Source organism: Octopus bimaculoides, chromosome 4 (genome assembly GCF_046866305.1).
Source record: "Octopus bimaculoides isolate indiv1 chromosome 4, ASM4686630v1, whole genome shotgun sequence".
Taxonomy (NCBI): domain Eukaryota; kingdom Metazoa; phylum Mollusca; class Cephalopoda; order Octopoda; family Octopodidae; genus Octopus; species Octopus bimaculoides.
Window position 1 is genome coordinate 44,493,334 of NC_142931.1, and position 20,685 is coordinate 44,514,018.

At 34.8% G+C, this 20,685-nt stretch overlaps 1 protein-coding gene across 8 annotated transcripts in view; it reads right to left on the minus strand.

Annotated features, from left to right (window-relative positions):
• LOC106873997 (potassium voltage-gated channel protein Shaw) overlaps nucleotides 1–20,685 on the minus strand; it is a 526,032-nt gene that overhangs the window by 404,682 nt on the left and 100,665 nt on the right. For all 8 annotated transcript variants that reach the window (XM_014921551.3, XM_014921552.3, XM_014921548.3 and 5 more), the window contains exon 2: nucleotides 20,205–20,449. The gene's annotated coding sequence lies outside the window, so the exon portion shown is untranslated. The remainder of the gene's footprint in view (nucleotides 1–20,204; nucleotides 20,450–20,685) is intronic.

A 20,685-nucleotide genomic window follows, 5' to 3' on the forward strand; every position in this document is an offset into this window, starting at 1 on the left:
TCAACGGCATCAGTAGTAGCAGTGGAGGTACAACAATGCCAAAGCCAACGGAACAAGAGATCAAATTAACCCATAAATAGAATGACAGCTTACAGACATCAGATATTAAATGAAAACCCCCAACAGATTATATCAAAAACATCTTTAGCTACTTCAGATATAAAATTAATAAATAATGAAGTGGATAGAAGTACGACTTTATCAAAACAGGATCTGAATGACGTAATCGACCGTCAGATACAGAATAACTACTGAGGAACAATGAATAAAAAAATTTGTTGCAAAACAAAGCACTGTCAAGTGAAGCAAAGACAGAGCGATTACTGAATTGTCCAATGAGAAAAATACAGACACACAACTTCAGGAAACAGGATGTGAGCATCAATATGCCGATAAGCAACACCGATACCCTCCCCACAGAATAGAGCCAAAGAATTGATAAATGAAATGACTGCAAGCATATCCAACTCTTTAGTAAAACAATATTGAAAACTGGCTAATGAAAACAATAGCTATAAATAAAAGAATCAATCACTCAGCTGTGTATAAACCAGCCTGAATGCCGAAAGAAGACAGTTCACGCCTGAAGATTGCTGTGGTGTGAAACTCGAGTCGGTTTAAATAATTTACTCGAGTGCGCTTGCGTGTATAATAAGTGCGTGTGCGTCAAGGGAAAGGGACGATAATGATGATCATCACATACTTCTCTGCATACGTCTTTGTGTTGCTTCTGTTCCATGTTTTTTTCTCCAAGTTTCTGTTTCATGTTTTTTGCCATCGCCTCTTTCTCTTCCCTTAAAATAATTTAAGATGTAATATATTGACAAAATACTGTTTCAGATATGGTATTACGTTATTTTTCACCATGTTACTTAATTTACTAAAAGCATCTTATATAGTCTGGATTCATCGTTTTATTTCCTATATATAACCATATTTCATTTTTACCAGCTGTCCAAGATAAATATGATTGTCAGTTGTTATTAAGCCTGAATGATTATGGTTATTTCACTCTTGGCATGACTATTGAAAATGACTTTTCTTCATACTTATTTTTCGTTCAGACTAGTTGATTTCATAGTTCTGTTCAATTATCAATTGCTTCAGTTCATGAGAATATTTTCCTAAAATGACTATGTTGTCAGCAAACCGTTTATGTATATTTCTCTTTCATACAAATGAACCTTGTTAAAAATGCATTCCAATGTTGCATTATCAAGTTTGGGCGATATCATATCCCATTTTAAAAATCCTCTTTTAATATTGATATTTTGCTATCAATATGAAGTAGCATTGAAATTTTTCCTTGGTTATAGATTTTCTTACTAATCTGCATACAAGTTTGATGTTTTCCCCAATGATGACAAACTTCAATCACAACCAGGATTTCAATATTATCGAAGTTTACCTCAAAATCAATAAAACTAAAACACAATTATTGTCTATATCCTCCTTGGTTTGGAATAACTTGTTTCATAATCTACAAGTGCTGGTGAGTGACAAAAATCCGTTCATGAACCCTGTTTGTTCCTTTGGTTGATTATAAGCATTTGGTTGACTAGTTTGGAAGGTACAGGTTCAGTATATTTCTAGAGTTGCAATATTACCTTATATAAAGATGTGATGCTATCATTGTTCTAGCTGACTATTTCGTTTGAATTGATGCATACAGTAACACTATCTGGGTCTCCTCTTTCTCTTGTTGGCTGTTGTAGGGATATGTAAAAGATAGCTTTTATGTTCCGCCGCTAGCTATTAACCTCGAAGACCTTAAACATCGAATAACAACATCGATCCACTCAGTTGATCGTGATATGCTGATACGCGTCTGAGAGGAATTCTCTTATCGCATTGATGTTTACCGTGCTGCAGGTGGTGGCCACATTGACCACTTGTAAGACAGAAAGACAGAAGTATTTAGATACTTGTGACGTAGCTGGAGCTTTCTGTTGCTTTTCCTTATTAAAATATTGCGTAATGAAATCGGTTCATTCTGTTTGCTGTGGTATGAAACTCGAGTCCGTTTAAATAAACTTCATGGGTGTATAATAAATGCATGTGCGTCAGGGTGAAGGGATAATAATGATGATCATCACATTCTTCTCTGCATATGTCATTGTGTATGCTTTAAAAGTTAAAAGTTTGAAGAATTCTGTCAGTAGACATCGCTATATTCGGCACCACTCAGACGCTTGAAATGCAACCAAGAAATTACGATGAAATATCTTGTTCCTATTACTTTTAGCTTCCTCTCCCCTAATATCATATGTTTAGATAAAACTCGATGGAAAGCCTACAACATCGGCAAAATTTAATTGATGATAGAATATAAAAAAAAAATTGACACAAGATTTAATTGGATTTCAGAAAAAAAAACATAGTAACAAGTGACTGTAATTATGTTACAGCACGAGAAATATATATATTCTTATAAATAAAAGTAGAACGTCGATTAAATAAGTACCAGTTACGCACTGGGGTCGGTATTATCGACTTAATCCGTTTGTCTGTCCTTGTTTGTCCCCTCTGTGTGTAGCCCCTTGTGGGTAGTAAAGAAATAACTATGTGGAAGGTCTGTAAGCAGAAATTATAATTTGTGTGAAGTATTTAATATACAGGTTCTTCCATTTGACTTCCATTTTATTCGGCACCCATGCAATTCCCGCCACTTTTGATAATTTGTGGAAAGAAGTTTCTATCACGTGCTTGCAATCTTCAATATGAAAAGATCATACTCGATGGGGAATCTAAGCATTTCCAGACATGTTTCAAATATATATATTTATTGCTGGAATTAGTTTAAGATTGCTCATTATAAATTCTTAACCCTGAAATATTTAGGATTATCCACATGTGTAATTTATCTTCAATAACTCCGGCATCTTGCATCTTGTACAGTTGCTAATCCTCTACAGAAATGAAAGGTAACTCAAAGTAAAGTGCTACTCGTATATCTTGGATAGTGAAACTTCATGTAAAGACATTCTTGTTTGTGTCCGGTAAAAAAACGCAACACATTCAGCTGGTTTGTATAACCCTAAATTCGAAGATGCTGTTTCCTTCACTATTCTCTTCTACAATTACTACACCCATCAGTCTCACCCGCTACATCCGCTATTTCAGAGATCATCCTCTCCAACGTAATTATTCCAATCACAATAGGTATAAAACATAATAAATAATCCTCTATCGTTTGCTGAAATAATTTGATCCCTTTTCAGAGTTGGGACATTATCAATTAGGGTCAACACAACTGCATTACAATAATTTATTGTGGATAAATCACATATAAAGTGGAATCGTGTGTTTATAGTTCTGCTACCAAAATCATCCTCTGTGTTCAATGGGTACAGCAAGGAAGAGACATTATAACCACATTTTAACAACTTCACGTCATGCATAGAATTGTTTAGTATTGTTCTTGAAGGTTACCTAACTCAAGCAGGTTTAATAGAATTATATTGGCCTCTATAAATAGGTTCATTGGCTTAAGCGTTTCTTTAATTGATGTCTATTGTTGCAATGTTTTAATACCGTGGCCTTTATAACAATTGCTTTGCTGACTAGAATATGTATTTCAAATAGTTTTATTGCACTTTTATTTCGTTTGAGCTGATAGTTTACTCGGAAGATAGCCACATAACATTATTTGTTTATATGAAATATTGCTAATCCTTTGTTTTCAATATTTCCATCATTCTATAAGATTTCCCCTGCATCTTAATAATGAAACCCCATCGAAATGTTTGATTTATCTCCTCTGCTTTTTTTTTTTACCGCCATTTAGAAAAGTATTGTTCTCATCGTTAATGGTGTAGCTAAAATTTAAAAGAATTTCTTGGCTTTAGATATGCTAGCAACTAGTTTACTAATAAGGATTTCAAATTTTGGTACAAGACCACCAATTTCGAAGCAAGGGTTAAGACGATTAAATCGATTCCGGTGTCCAACTGGTACTTATTTTACCAAGCCGAAAGATGAAAGGCAAAGTCGACCTCGGCAGCATTTGGACTCAGAACATACAAACGGACGAAATACCGTTAAGCATTTGGCCCGGCGTGCTAACGATTCTGCCAGGTCACCGCCTTCACCTAGTTTACTAATGGTAACAAAAGATATGATACTTATTTGTGTGGACATTAGTAACAATAATTTTAGAAACAACACCTCTACACATACTTGAAGCACAGTCAGCATTACTGAAAATAATGATACACTAAGTAATTTTCTTGACATACAGTCGAATTCTCTACTTATCGAAGTTCTTTTTCTCTTCCTGTTATTGTTGTGGCTCCTTATTATGAATTGCGAGCGGCGTGCAGTAAACATTGCTTCTTGGTCTTTCATTTGTATCAGAACGTTAGAACCATTTTTTATGCCATTAAAAACCTTAGGAGAGTTATAAACGTTACTGTTTCTTACATGCCTTCTCCCACACTATCAAGTTTCATACATATGCAAGAAACAAATATCAGTGTTACTCCGGATATTTTGTTACTTTCAGTGTAAATAGATGAATGCAAATAGCATTCTTCATAGATGTAAGAGAAATATAAGTAGTGGCCTTTATAGAATATATGGACAGATTTTCCATTACATTTGGGGAGTAACGACGTTAATATTTATCGATTAACGTTCTTGGCAATAGTGCAAACTTTTGTGAAAAATAATACCCTAAACAAACTTAGATACATTCAAGCGGATCAATGCCTTTCATTGTCTATGTTTACACGTGAAATTGTATGTCAAAATTATTGTAGGAATACGTTTTATATAAAGTGTAAATTTAGAATAATCAAAATGAAATATAAAATTGTTCCTTTGATATAGAGAAATAGTTGCCGGAAATCAAACAAAAATGGAAGAATATTGATAACGAAGTAAAAGAAGGGTGGTGAACAAAAAGAGAGAAAAACATCAAGCAATGATGCAAATGTGTATGTGCAAGTATGTGAGGCAGTCAATTAGAAAGATAGAGCGTTTGAAATAAAGATAAATGGGCAAAAAACAGAAGAAATTAATTAAAAGAGAAACAAACAACAAATATTCATATTTAGTAGCAAGGAATGCATAACAAATCTTTCCAAATATGACTGAGAACGGATATGTAGTAACAGAAATGTAAAATATATAAGAACTGTTTCGAGAAAAACCGAGAAAGATACGAATGCTATAAGAATATGTTAGGAGTTTCGGCTCCTGCCTAAAAGTCACTAAAGGCCTGTTTTCCCATTCATTGTCTTAGAACTAAAATTATTGATTTAATATAATCATGATTTAAGAATGAAAGTACAAGGACTCTGATTTATGTAATACAAATGAATATTTGTAAAACATGCATATCTTTAAAGGTATTATCAAGGTAACGAAATGAAAAAGGAAGAAAAAATACTAGATGATGGAAACTGGGTCATTCATTCCTTCGGAAAACCAGAAAGAGTGATAATGAAAATATTTATACAGCCATTAAATTATTTGGAAATATGATAAGAGGAAATGTCTTTTTTCTGCTACCATTTATCAGTATGCATGTAAAAATAGATGGAATATTGAAACCTCAGGGACTGTGGAGTGACTACGTTCAGTGTTAAAATTTCAACGGGGTTTGCTTTACCTTTCATTCCACTAGAATCGATAAAATAAACACTACTCACTTACTGGTTTCGATTTAATTGACGTCACCTCTTCTGATAAAACGTGTGTTTATGCCTATGTAAAAATAAATGCTTAGAGCTGAAGAGCAAATTTATTTCTCTTTTAATGTTTGCTTTCTTTTTATTGCCTTATAAAATATTTAAACAATCGTTAATGTCTATTTTGTAGTCCTGACTCGTAGATTTAACTTTATCGTTGTTTTAATTATTTAATATCCTAATTGCATCTTTTTGTCGTTGCTAGATATCTATTCGCAAATCTCCGAAACGAAAAAATGTTATCCTAAGAGTATACTTAATAATTAATCGTCTCTAGCCAGGTCTTTATATATCGAAGTTCAATACGAAGCAAAAGCTCATCCTTGTTGATCAATTACTCTTCTTGAGGATATATATCCTCCTCTAGGCTTGATGTAATTAATTTTTATTTGTACAACATAAAACAGCAAAAAGTTTATATTGCAGCATCTCTTCAGAAACTTTTTTAGATTTTATCTGGTATTTGCTTCAAAATATCTAGTCTAATTTTTATTGCCGTTAAGCAAGCGTTTTTAGGTAGAAACAAAACATTTGGGCAAGGACTTGTGACCTTGGTGGTCAGGGTGATCCTAGATTTGTGGGGTTATTTGACTGGCTTTAGCTGGGTTGTTTCTTAATTAGAAGGACTGTCACATCCATGTGTTTTACATGTTTTGTATATAATGCATATTTTTGTAACCTCATTTCCGCTATCTTTTCCTCTCTTTCACTCATCTTGTTTGTGTAAACACCCGCATAAATTGTAAACTGCCCTTGTAATGAGTCCCTTATCTGATGCGCATTTGGTAAGTAAAAGAAGCCACAACCACTATAACCCACCGCCACCACCACCATAACCCACCACCACTACCACTACCCCCCACCGCCGCCGCCGCTACCACCACTACCACCATTATCATCATTATCCTCCTCCTCCTCCTCCTCCTCCTCCTCTTCCTTCTTCTCTTCCTTCTTCTTCTTATTATTATTATGAGGCGCAATCGTTACGGTGCCGGACAAAATGCTTAGTGATATTTACTCCTGCTTTATGTTCCGAGTTTAAATGCAGCCGAACTTGACTTTTGCATCTCATCTTTTCGGATCCAGTTTTAAATTCCTTTGCTTAAAAAGGTAGATTTTAATTTGAAGGAGATTTACTCGTTATTTCAAACTGGCTAAGTGACCACACAGGGTCAACATCGTTGAATCATTGATTCGCATAAAACGCACGTGCTTTACATTTTTGCATGTGCGGTATTATTTCAGACATAGAGAACAACAAATGCATGTTTTTCAAACTGCTAATTCGACTCAATCCACTTAGTTCAGATTATGGCAGCAATCTACTTTATGCTAGTTTTGTAGCATCACTTTGAAGAGTTTCACTTCCATTTCAATGTTTGTTAAGTTCTCGTAATGTATCATTTGATATAGCTCCTGATGACATCTTCCTATAGAAGTTATGAATACTTTGCGTGAAATATATATAACAATGAGCGTGCGCAAGCGCGTGGTTATTGCGGCTTCATATTTTAAACTGAATTACATACAAATCTCAGATTAATGTGTCTACTGTGTGTGTTTGTGTGTATGTGTGTATACATACATATATATATGTAATGTATAATTGCGTATGCATATGTATATATATATATATATATATATATATATATATATATATATATATATATATATATATACTTACACACACGTATGTATATATAGTCATATATCTATGTATGCGTGTATTATGTATGTATGTATGCATGCATGCATGTATGTATCTATCTATGTATTATGCACAATCACGCATTATATTATTGTGGTACGTTGAGATGGCAGTTAATCACTTGTGATGCTTTCTACAAATTTTAGCAAGTGACAATGTGTCTTTATACTACGCTATTTTATTGCAGTTGAAGGAATGCTCGGAGAAGTATTAATAATATACGAAATTGTCAAGAATATGTTACAAGAACTTCCAAAGACGCCGTTTTCGACGACTTGGTGATGATAATAATGATTATTATTTATCACATTTTAAAGTTTTGAAATCTAACAAAAAAATACTTGTCATCTGAGGTATTTCTCAATAATTTATCTTCTTAGAATATCCGTCAATCAATATAAAGGAATTTTAAGAGCGAAGCTGTCAGCGAAGTTGGAATGTGTAGAAGTAATATTATTTTGAAGGCTGATTCAGAAGAGGATACATAATCAGAAGAGGATACATAATTCAGAAGAGGATTCATAATGCTAATGAGTTTCGGAAATTGGTTGGGTGAAAACGAGAAACAATGACTCATATATTATCTACAAACTGGACGCCTGTTCCGAGCATTTTTCAACTGAATTGATTCTGCTCAAGACACCTAAGCGTTAGAAGACGATGTTAAACTAGGAATCTAATTAGTTTATGATGTTTAAGAGTCTATACAACTAGTTTCTGCATAGTTTTCGGCCCACTCAACAAAATTTTTATCGTTCCGAGGTTATGAAAAGTTAGATAAATATAAGGATCTTGGAACAGAGGTTTCAAAAATTGGGTATCTAAGAGCAGTAGCTGTACGTATGCTCATCAGAGCATTGGGGACAATATACCGCGAAAGATATGGGTGTAAATGCAGATGAAATGATGGGCAAGGAAGAGTTTAAGCAAAGAGCTTAGAAGAGAAAAGAAGACCTTGAAATGAGAATGCATGAACAGTTTGAAAGAAATACACAGGACGTTAAGGATAATAAACTATCGTGGGCATGGCTTGAGCGAGGTGATTTAAAGCATACCACCGAAAGTCTGATTACTGCTGCACAAGACCAGCCTCTCGCTACCAATTCAGTGAAGTATAACATCTATAAAACTTCTGACTCCCAGAAATGCAGACTCTCAAAAATTGAGTAAAAAAAAAAAAATGGAAAAATAATCCAGAATCCCTGTCCGATACTGGATCGATCCCAAAATATAATCAGTTCGTACCAGTCATGTGGCCAAACACCCCTGAACGTTTTATCCGAATCCATCCAGCGGTTCTTGAGTATCTTGTCCACAGACGAACAAACAAATAAAGAAACAAACACGACTGAAAAATACATCCACCTTCCCTAAGGCGGAGGTAATAATAATAATAATAATAATAATAATAATAATAATAATAATAATAATAATAATAATGACAATGGTTTCATTGTTTCTCAAAACAAGGAGAAAAGAAAACAAGTGAGGAAACTAACGGCTTTGCTTTTTTCATAACCAAATCCAGCTAATGATAATACTTTTACGAAGGAAATATTTTGGCGATAAGTGATAATAAATTACTTTTAATATTAAGTGATACTCCATCTTGCTGGTATATCAAGTGAGAATTTAATGTTGCTTGAAAGACAGGAAACATATCATTATACAAATGTCTTTCAATTTTTTTTTTTACAGAATGTTTAGGTAAGCATCAACATCGATAGCAATCTTAACGTCAGTAATGTAAATAGAGAACAATGATTAAAAAGACAACAAAAATAGTTTATTTTCTGCATGAGAAGGTTTTGCAATAAAAAAGAAAAATTAAATAGAAAACGAACAAGCGATTCGTGTGACATTTGGATACGCTGAATATATCGTGACATTTCAATATCTTTATAAATTTGATACGTAAACATTAATAATAATAATAATAATAATAATAATAATAATAATAATAATAATAATAATAATAATAATAATAATAATAATAATTCCCTGCAAGACGTTCAAAAATTTGTTATAATTGGTACGTCAAACATATTGAGAAAAGCACTGTCGTTGGTACGAAGATAATCTTCCATGTAAATATCTTTTCTTTTTTACATAACTTTTTGTAAATGATGGGTTTTGAATTTTGGATTTATGTTGACGTGTGAAGATAGCTAGATATTAATATATTAATACACATAGACGAATATATATATATATATATATATATATATATATATATATATATATTGTATATTGTATATTATAATATAGATGGCCCGATAGCAATTCAAATTTTGTCATATATATGTATGTATAAAGAGAGAGAGAAAGAGAGAGACACAGACAGACAGAAAATGATGCGAATATATACATGTATATGTGTGTGTGTAGGCATGTGACCATAGTGGCTAGAGTGTTGCATTCATAAGCACAAGATCGTGGTTTCGATTCCCAGGCCGAGGGTGTGTTGGGTGTTGCGTAAAACGCTTCATTTCACTTTGTATCTGCTCTCTAAGCTGTAAATAGATAACGCTGCGACTAAGCAACATCCCATTCACGAGCACCCGCTCGTCTAAAGAGCAGGGTTGCATCATTCAAGTTACAAAAAGGTGAAGAAGCGCATTGTGACCAGCGGGTTATAACATCCACTAGTCTGCTGGAGCGTTGTGTTCTTGAGAAAAATAGTTAACGTCACGTTGCTCTGCGATCACTTCGACACCTGACGTGTGGTACACTGAGCACCTGTTCAAGCAGCGTCGATTTGATGGAAGAAGTAGGCTACTGTACAGCACAAACATTTGATCATTATGAACAAATCATATGTGCAGGTCATTCGGCAAAGACTGAACTCTCATACGTTGTCTTCGACGTGAGAGTCCATATATATATAGACATAATTCTGAATGCAAGAAAGTCATTACTTCTTTGTGATAATTCCTGTTGGGTAAAAAACAATGGTGACGAGTTATTTGACGTGGTAATGGGGAGCTATGAAGGTGCAGAGATAGCTGACCCCCTAGGCCTTTGTAAAGAAATAAAAGAAGCGAACATAGGTTTATATAGGGACGATAGCCTGGGAGTGGTACACAATAAAATCAGATATATGGATAGAATAAATTATGCAAAATATTTAGCCGATTAGGTCTAAGAACCACAATTAGTACCAGACTTAAAGAAGTCAACTTTCTACATATTAATATGAACCTTAGCACAGGCAAATTGAAATCCTACCATAAAACAATTCAGGAAGCCTCGTACATAGACATAGGCTCCAACCAACCACTGACATACATTAAACAACTAGCTAACAACGTTACCAGGCGCGTCTCCAATTCATCCGCCGATAAAGACATTTTGAAAGAAGCCGCCCCATGCTATAATGCTGCATTAGGTCCGACTTCGAGAAAAGCGTAAACTACATTGAACCAAATACAAATAGGCCAAGAAGACGCAGAAGCATACACACGCGCGCGCGCGCGCGCGCGCGTGTGTGTGTGTGTGTGTGGCATTGGTAAAAGACACTTACCCACGGTACTATTTTGTTGGCCTGAACCTGCAAGCACTCGGTTTGCAAAGCGAATTTCTTAATCCCAGTGTCATGTTTTCTTTGCTGTGTAAAAATCCCACAATTTCTTATTTCTTTACTGCCCACAAGGGGCTAAACATAGAGGGGACAAACAAGGACAGACAAACGGATTAAGTCGATTATATCGACCCCAGTGCGTAACCGCTAAGCATTTCGCCCGCGCGCTAGCGTTTCTGCCAGCTCGCCGCCTTAAATCCCACCATTTCTTTTGGCTTAGATATCTAACTGCTGTTTGTCACTCTCCATGCATTTTTTCTTTTCGAGAAATGATTCTCAATTCTCGCAGCTTCCCTTGCGTTTTGGGTTCCTTCCCATCCCACGCAGTTTTCTATTTCTTTATGTAGAATGGTAAAGATTACAGAAACATTTATGTAATTCCTGCACCCACATCAGTTCTTAATCATCATCATCAGCAGCACCGCTACCAATAAGTACCATCACAACTATGAGCGAGTACCTCTAGATCATCTCAAAAAAAATTTTTTTTAATGAAATAGTAGTAGTAGTAGTAGTAGTAGTAGTAGTAGTAGTAGTAGTAGTAGTAGTAGTAGTAGTAGTAGTAGTAGTAGTAGTACATTTCTGGTGCCAACGACGAGGGTGATGACAAGATCGCTGTCATCAATACTGTCTTCACATTCTTAACGAAACATGTCCTTCTTCCTCACATCTGTCTCTAATATTGTTACCGTTACGTTTTACCATTGCTATTGTTTTGTCCTCTCCTCCTCTTCAGTATCAGCACCACCACCACTACCACCACCACCACCATCATCATCATCATCATCATCATCATCATCATCATCATCATCATCATCGTCGTCGTCATCACCACCACCACCATCGTGGTCGTCTTCATTATAATCGCTATCATCATCATCATCGTAGTCGTCGTCATCATCATCATCATCATCATTGTCGTCATCGTCGTCGTCGTCGTCGTCATCATTGTCGTCGTCGTCGTCGTCGTCGTCGTCGTCGTCGTCGTCATCGATATTCTCAAACCGTTGAAACTTCCTCTTTCTTCAGACTCGTTACTTTTTTTTTAGATCAAAGTAGCTATGTTAGCATCGGTATTGATATTGTCAACACTAAACATTACTACCCAGTTCCTATGAGCGGCAGCATATACCCATATATATATATATAATACAAATAATATGTGAGTATGTGCATATATACGTACATGTATGTACAAACTTACATATACATGTATATATAGATGCATATCTGGGTACAGGACGTCACAAAAATATGTGGACAAAATGAAAAACAGAACATAAACAGAGCACAGAAAACAAACAACCCACATAGAGGAATATTTCCTTCATCAGCTGCCCTTATTCTAAACTAAGCGTTTCGAAGAATTAGGGCAACATATATATTGATAGAAATGACAAGACAACAAAGGAATGAAAGAGACGTCGATATTATATAAATAGAGGAATTTATCTGTAAATATAATATGTGACAATTATTCGGTAGCCATGATAAAACTGCGAGTTTCGGATGTCGAGGCGGAAACCCACGCCGGGATCGCTTCAGTTATCGGGCCATTTTTTTCGATGGCCCGATAACTGAAGAGATTCCGGCGTGGGTTTCCGCCCCGTCATCCGAAACTCGGAATTTTATCATGGCTACCGAATAATTGTCACACACACACACATACACACACACACACACACACACACACACACACACACACACACACACACACACACACACACACATATATATATATATATATATAATCCTCAAGAATATTATTAGTATGATTATTATCATCATCGTCATTAACCATTTTCGTCATGATTATCACCACCACCTCCACCACCACCACCTAAACCACCACCACCACCACCGCCGCCACCGCCGTCGTCGTCGTCGTTGTCGCCATCATCATCATCATCATCATCATCATCATCATCATCATCATCATCATCATCATCATCTTCATCATCATCATCATCAACAACAGCAACATCTTCAAACCGCTGAATCTGTCACTCTAGCCAACTCCTGCTACTCACAGCACCGAAGCCGTTATCTCCCTCATCAGTTTTACTATTTCCAACACTAATCACCCTCCACTAACTCCATTCTCGTAAACCACTTCTATCACTCACTTCTATCAACACTGCCAAAGACAACAAGATTAATCATATCAACAACTAAAACAGCAACAACAACAACAATAACAATAACACTGCTTGCAATAATATTGCCAACAGCAACGAAAACGAATTCAACAGATTCAACAACAATTTAGCACTGCCACCGCTACCAAACAGCAACCATCTTCCGCCTCCTCCTCCTCCTCCTCCTCCTCCTCCTCATCATCATCATCACCATCATCATCATCATCATCATCATCATCATCATCATCATCAACATCATCATCATCATCATGACCCCCCAGCCGCCGCCGCCACCACCACCACCACCACCACCACCACCACCATCATCATCATCATCATCATCATCATCATCATCATCATCAATAACCACTACCACCGAAACCACCACCACTCATAACTATTACCGATACTATTATTGCCATCATCATCACCAACATAATAATAATGATAATGATAATAATAATAATAATAATAATAATAATAATAATAATAATAATAATAATAATAAAAATTTTCATCATCACGATCGCTACGAGTGAGAGCGGAGCAACTAGAACAACTAACGTAGTTATACTCTGAGCTAACAAATAACCTTGTAGAAAGCCAACAAGAAAGCCTCTTCGGGTTCACTCGATATGCTAGAAACAAGTCGCAGATTTCCCTCACATCAGAACCACATTGTCATAAGACAAAAGTTGGTATGTACTGCATAGAATGAGGAAATATTACGTTCACGGTACCAAAAATCGTTCGGGTGGAACATGGCATCATAGGGCTGCTCAATCAGGATCCCGACGTGGGGCTAAAAAGCAGTGTAATATTGAAGAGGGAATGACGGAACGGAAGATAGATGGAGGAAAGAATCGGCAATAGTAGTAGTAGTAGTAGTAGTAGTAGTAGTAGTAGTAGTAGTAGTAGTAGTAGTAGTAACGCAAAGAGATGGAAGAGGTGTGAGAGGGGAAATGAAAGGGGGAATGGGGGAAAATAAAGATTAAAAAAATATTAAGAAAACGTAAAGAAGGAAGGAGCATAAATGGCGACATGATCAACATTTTCAACTGTTGTTTAAAACATATCTTACTTCAACGGATATCGACCAGCGTGGATAACTACGACATTAACAACACCATCAGTAACAGCGTTATTATTAGCCCCCCTTATCACCATAACAACAACAGCATCAGTATTAGTAACAAGGAAAATACCCCTACATGCAGACATAAAAAAAAGTACGAACAACGAGCGAATCAACTGCAAAATATAAACAGAAATGAGATAAAATAGAAAGGTAAAAAAAAATCATGGCATAACAACTTCCTTCCCATTTTTGTCAGCCACTTTTCAACTCCATCATTGACAATGTTTTTCTGACAGACATCAGTCCAAGGAGTTTCCTTTTGAGTACGAGGAATATCGTCGTTCTGAATCTGCGACGCGTTGCAAAGATTACGGTCCACGGAAACAGAGGTTCGAATCGAATGAATTGTTAAAAGGCTACAGTTCAGCTATAAGTGAAACAAATCAGAGCGTCTTACTAATGATATATGGAATGTGTGTGTGCGTGTGTGTGTGTGTGTGAGAGAGAGAGAGAGAGAGAGAGAGAGAGAGAGAGAGAGAGAGAGAGAGAGAGAGAGAGAGAGAAAGTAAAACACAAAACAAGAAGAATGAGAGACTGAGAGGAGAAAATAAAACAAAAAAAGAAAAGGAAGAGAAGCAGAGAGGGAGAGAGAATGATGGAGCTGTGTGTAGTGGGTTGTTAGTTTCAGCGGTTCTAGTGAAAGGGTGATAGAAAGGTTCTTTTAGATGAAAACGGACTCCACCTAACTTTGGCGCGTCGACAACTCGCAAATAGAACACACACACACGAATATACATTTATAAATATCTATATATATATGTTTTTTTCCAGATATTCATATATATATATATATATATATATATATATATATATATATGTGTGTGTGTGTGTGTGTGTGTGTGTGTGTGTGTGTGTGTGTGACTGTGTATATGTGTGTGCCTGCATATGAGTGTGCATGTGTATATGACTATGCGTTTATATTCTATAAGTGCTCCAGATATATTAATATTCAAATGGATTTAAGGAGATATAAATAAACACAAACAGATATGAATACACGTACTTAGATATGCAGATAGACCTATATCTATACACGTACACGTACACATATAAATGCGTTCGAGACTCTGCGCATAAAAGTGTTTGTATATGTGAAATAAATATGTCTGAATGTTAAATGAAAAGCATGAGCCGTAATCTGTAATGTTACAGAATTTTACTATATAACGTGAAAGACAGAAGCCCACATTCACACACACACACACACACACACATTGATATACGTTCATAGAGACTACTACATTCTGTCAGATATTAACACATATGGATATATGCGCACACACGAAGATATACATATGTCTCCAAGATTAAATACATGCACTAAATAAAATTCCTTTTACCATTATTACAGAATTAGCTGTCATTGTTTGATATGTATATAAAATCATTCAGCTTACCTTTTTCAATTACATGTAAAGAAATACCAGTGAAACTAGAGCGATACTCTAGCAATGTTTTTACACCCACGTGGTACCGGTTGGGAAGATTCACCGACTAACGAAAGAACAAAGTCATCTACCAGCATGGGATAATGTAAACATCGATTAAATTATATGGGAAGACTCGCAAGAGAGACGTTAGGTTATATTCCGAAAGAGAACATAATTAACGCAGCTTATTAGAAACATTCGCGATACGTCTGTGTCCCGATATTGTAGGAGTTCATAACTTTACGGTGAGTATCATTGAGTTGACTGAAGTAAAACTATCTCACTTATTCTATTTTGCATCTGAGGAAAGAATACACGTCACATTATTTCATTTTCTCTCGACTACAAGAAAAGTAAGCAAAAAATCTGTGGGTGGTGGATTGGCAGAATCAGTAGATAGACGGAAAAAACAACTTGGGATATTTGGTTGCAAACCTCGAGGTTATGAGTTCAAATCCAGCTTACGTCGACTTTGCCTTCATTATTCTCGAGTCCATGAAAAAAAAAGTACAACTCAAACACTGTAGTGATTGAATCAAAGACACTTCCCCATGATTTGAAGTTTACTGTTTGTCGGGGTTCAGTATCGTGTTGGTGGCAAATTGAAAGAATCAGTAGAGTGGCGGACAAAATTTCTAGTGGCATTTACTTCAGATGAAAACCCGTCGAGGTAGAACACACATTTTATCCTTCCGGGATCGGGAAAACAAGTACCAGCTGAGTACTAGGGTCGATTTAACCGACTACGCAACAAACATTTGCCAGCAAAAAGAACAACAGCTATATACACTCTTTTCAAAAAACTTTCATTACAATAAAAATAAAACCAACTAAAATACATCCTCACCCAAATGTGTGGATTTGAACCCACGTTGGAAATTTAGAATAAGATAAGTTCCATAAAACAAAAAAAAAATTTCTTTCACATAAAGATAATGCGATGCCCTTTCAATATTTAAAGCCTTAGAAAAGTATAAAATTCATGTTTACAATTTTCACATTCTAATCTAAATTCAATCCAAAATAGAGTTATGTAACTCGTGTGAAAGAATTCAGTGTCTTTTATCACTCACTGATCATGCATATTGTTTCCAATATCAGTAAACTTTACACGCTAAGAATAAAACCTCTGTGCAGTCATTCGATCTGGAGAGAATAACAATTGGATCTCCTTCAAATTCAAAATAGAAAAGGAAACTCTTTGCAAAACTTAGTTATAGATATACTGTGCCTGAAATAAAGACGGGAATGACAGGAAAGTATTTTTCAAAATTATTGTAACTCAGAGCCCTCAAAGACTAAGCGTTAAAAAAAACCACCACCAGAAATCATAACAGCAGCAGCTATTGCAACAATAACTATATCATCAACAACAGTGAGAACAAGAGAGGCCGGTTTATGTTCCAGTTACAGCCAGATGAACATACAATCCCGACAAAAGCAATAGTTTAGTAATTTAAAGGTAACGAACCGGCAGAATCTTTAGCACGCCAGTTCTGAGTTTAAATTCCACCGAGGTCAACTTCGACTTTCATCCTTTCAAGGTTGATGAAATAAGTACCAATTAAGCTTTGGGGTTGATAAAATCGACCTACCCGAAATTGCTGACTTTGTGCCAAAATTTGAAATCAGTAATTTCGGGCAATGAATTCTCTTTCTCTCTCACCTACACCCGCACGATATATATATTATAATAATAATAATAATAATAATAATAATAATAATAATAATAATAATAATAATGGTATAAAGACACGCCAGAAAAGGTCACAGAAAACGAGAAAGCAACCATACTCTGGGATATGCCAATACACACAGATAGAGAAATTAAGGCAAATAGACCAGATATAGTTGTCAAAGATCATGAAGGAAAAAAATGCTTTCTAATTGATGTATCAATACCAGTAGATGACAACGTTTCCCTAAAAGAAATGGAGAAACTTTCAAAATACAACGATTTGGAAATAGAGGTAACTTGAATGTGGAATCTAAAAACAGAAACAATTCCTATCATAGTAGGCGCCTTAAGTATAATAAAAAAATATTAAGACAAATACATAAAAACACCAGAACTTACAAATATATATAACATACAGAAAATTGCACTACTGGGCACTGCACACATACTACGCAAAACACTTTCAATACAGTAACGATAAGAGCATCACAGCAAACCACAGCACATACCCAAGGCACACAGAGCTGCGCTCGGTAGTGAAGTGAAGGCACGTTATAAAAATAAAACTACTGAATGATAATAATAATAATAATAATAATAATAATAATAATAATAATAATAATAATAATAATAATAATAATAATAATAATAATAATAATAATAATAATAATGATAATAATAATAATAATAATAATAATAATGATAATAATAATAATAATAATAATAATAATAATAATAATAATAATAATAATAATAATAATAATAATAATAATAATAATAATAATAAAGTAAGAAGAGCAGGAAAAAATGTATCAAAAATCCATTACAGATGTACGTCCAAAATAATATTGTATGAATAGATAAATATAAATATATAAAGCATGATTATTTAAAAATTTTGAAATATCTTACGATCGTTTCATGAGTATATTACCCTTCCAAAGGAAATCTAAAATTGATAATCATTATTAGGTCAAACATCTATCTACTCGTCAGAGTGGATGTATGCATTTATGGATCACATATTGAAGAGAATGCAATTATGGAATTTATATCTACACACAGCCATTATGAATTACTGCAGAGGATTTTACCACGGATGTATATTATATCTTCAAAATTTTTAGGCCCAGGTTCGTACCAACGTATACCTATTCCAGTAACTTTTTAAAACATCTTCATCATATATTTTAAAATAGCATTCGACTGACTACACGGAAATACACCCTTTTTCCCTGACAGGTGGATGCATTACCTAATAATGACTATCAATTCTAGAGTTCATTTCGAAGGGTAATACATACATGAAACGATCGTAAGTTATATCAAACATTTTAAATAATCATACTTTATATATTTATATATCTATCTATTAATTCAATATTATTTTGGACGTATATCTTCTGTAATGAGTTTTTGATGCAATTTTTCCTGCCTTTACTTTATAATATATAATCGCTCTTATTAAATGTTTAAATACCTTTAAGGTTTTAGACATTTCTGTACCAAGAGTACTTATTCTAAATTCAGTATACTGTATTCTCGTTGAATATATTTGATTAACTACATATATATATTTATGTATATATACGTACTTTATTTATGGGTTAAGGTTACTATTGGTTTCATGTAGGCGAAGTCCTTATTATTGAGTGATTTTCTGTAACGTGAAACCAATGGGTACCCTTAACTACCCATCAGATATTAGCGCATATATGTTATACAAATACACACAAACACACACACACACATACACACACACACACACACACACACACACACACATTCACACACACACACACAAGCACTCACACATACATACACACACGCACGTACACACAAACACATGCACACACATATGTGAATCCCATCGGTTGCAGCACTGAAGGTTCAAATTGCTCGAGCGTCAGACTGATTTATGTAGTTGAGTATTTTACAGAACATGAATGCCTAACTCACGGGGGGTATCAGTGGACGTGGTGAGAAGGCCGACCTTTTAATTCACAATAATAATCAATTTCCTTGGGATTTTTCACCAATTACGTTTGTCTAATTTCATTCACAAAGCTTAGGTCAACACAAGACTATATGAAACACACATACCCAGAATCCATGAAGTGGGCTCGATTTCGAAACGGTAACGTCAATAACGGACCTTCTTAAGCCTGTGGCCATGTCTGCGCCTTGATATATATATATATATATATATATATATATATATATATATATATATATATATATATCATAAATGTATAGGGATTGACAGTAACCTGCTTCTCCAACATACTGAGAATTCAGAAATAGCAGTCAAAGAACTACTGATTTTGACTGCTATTTCTGAATTCTCAGTATGTTGGAGAAGCAGGTTACTGTCAATCCCTATACATTTATGATTATAAATTTTTACCGAAAAAGGTTTTTTTCATACTGAGCTACCCGGCAGAATTGTTAATTATTAATTTTATTACTAATTGATGATTTCCCTGCCATATATATATACATACACGCATACATACATATATACATACATACATATGTATGTATGTGTGTATGTATATATGTATGTATGTGTATGTGTGTGTGTTTATGTCTCAGTGTGTGAGTGTGTGTCACTATCACATATCAACCGGTGTTGGTGTTTTTACGTCCCTTTAATATAGCGGTTTAGTAAAAGGGACCGATAGAATAAGTGCTAGACTCAAAAATAAAAAAAGGAACTTCTGTGGTCGATTCGTCCGACTAAAATGTTTCAAGGCAGTGCCCCAGTATGGCCGTGCTTTAATGACGGAAAGAAGTAAAAAGATAACAAAATATTAAAGTATAGAAAATCAATGCATACCTTCGTTTTCAGCACAGGTACAGTTTCGGTGAAAAGAATGCCAACACTGTCAGTGTCCACAAATTCCCAGCCTTGATATGACCAGTTGCATATACAGTATATTGTTTCACATCTGGTCAGTTATTTATGCCCAGCTGCTTTGGGGATTAAATCTTCATGATGCTTATATTTTTTGAGCCGTATCGAAGATCTGAGTAGCTCTGCTGATTTCGATCTCGTTAATAATATTTATCTACGGCATCGATCTAAAATGATAGAAAAAAAACGAACGTAAGCATAAAACATTAAAGATACTTTTAATAACATTTCGGACATAACTGAATAGTTTCAGGAACAATAGGGAATTAGTGAAAGAATTATAAGACAACAGTATCGATAACAAAATCTCAAGAAAAATATTTAGAAACAATGTAATTTCATTACAGTATTGAATATGGAAAGAAGTATGATTATGCGATCAGAAATACGTGTATTCATGATT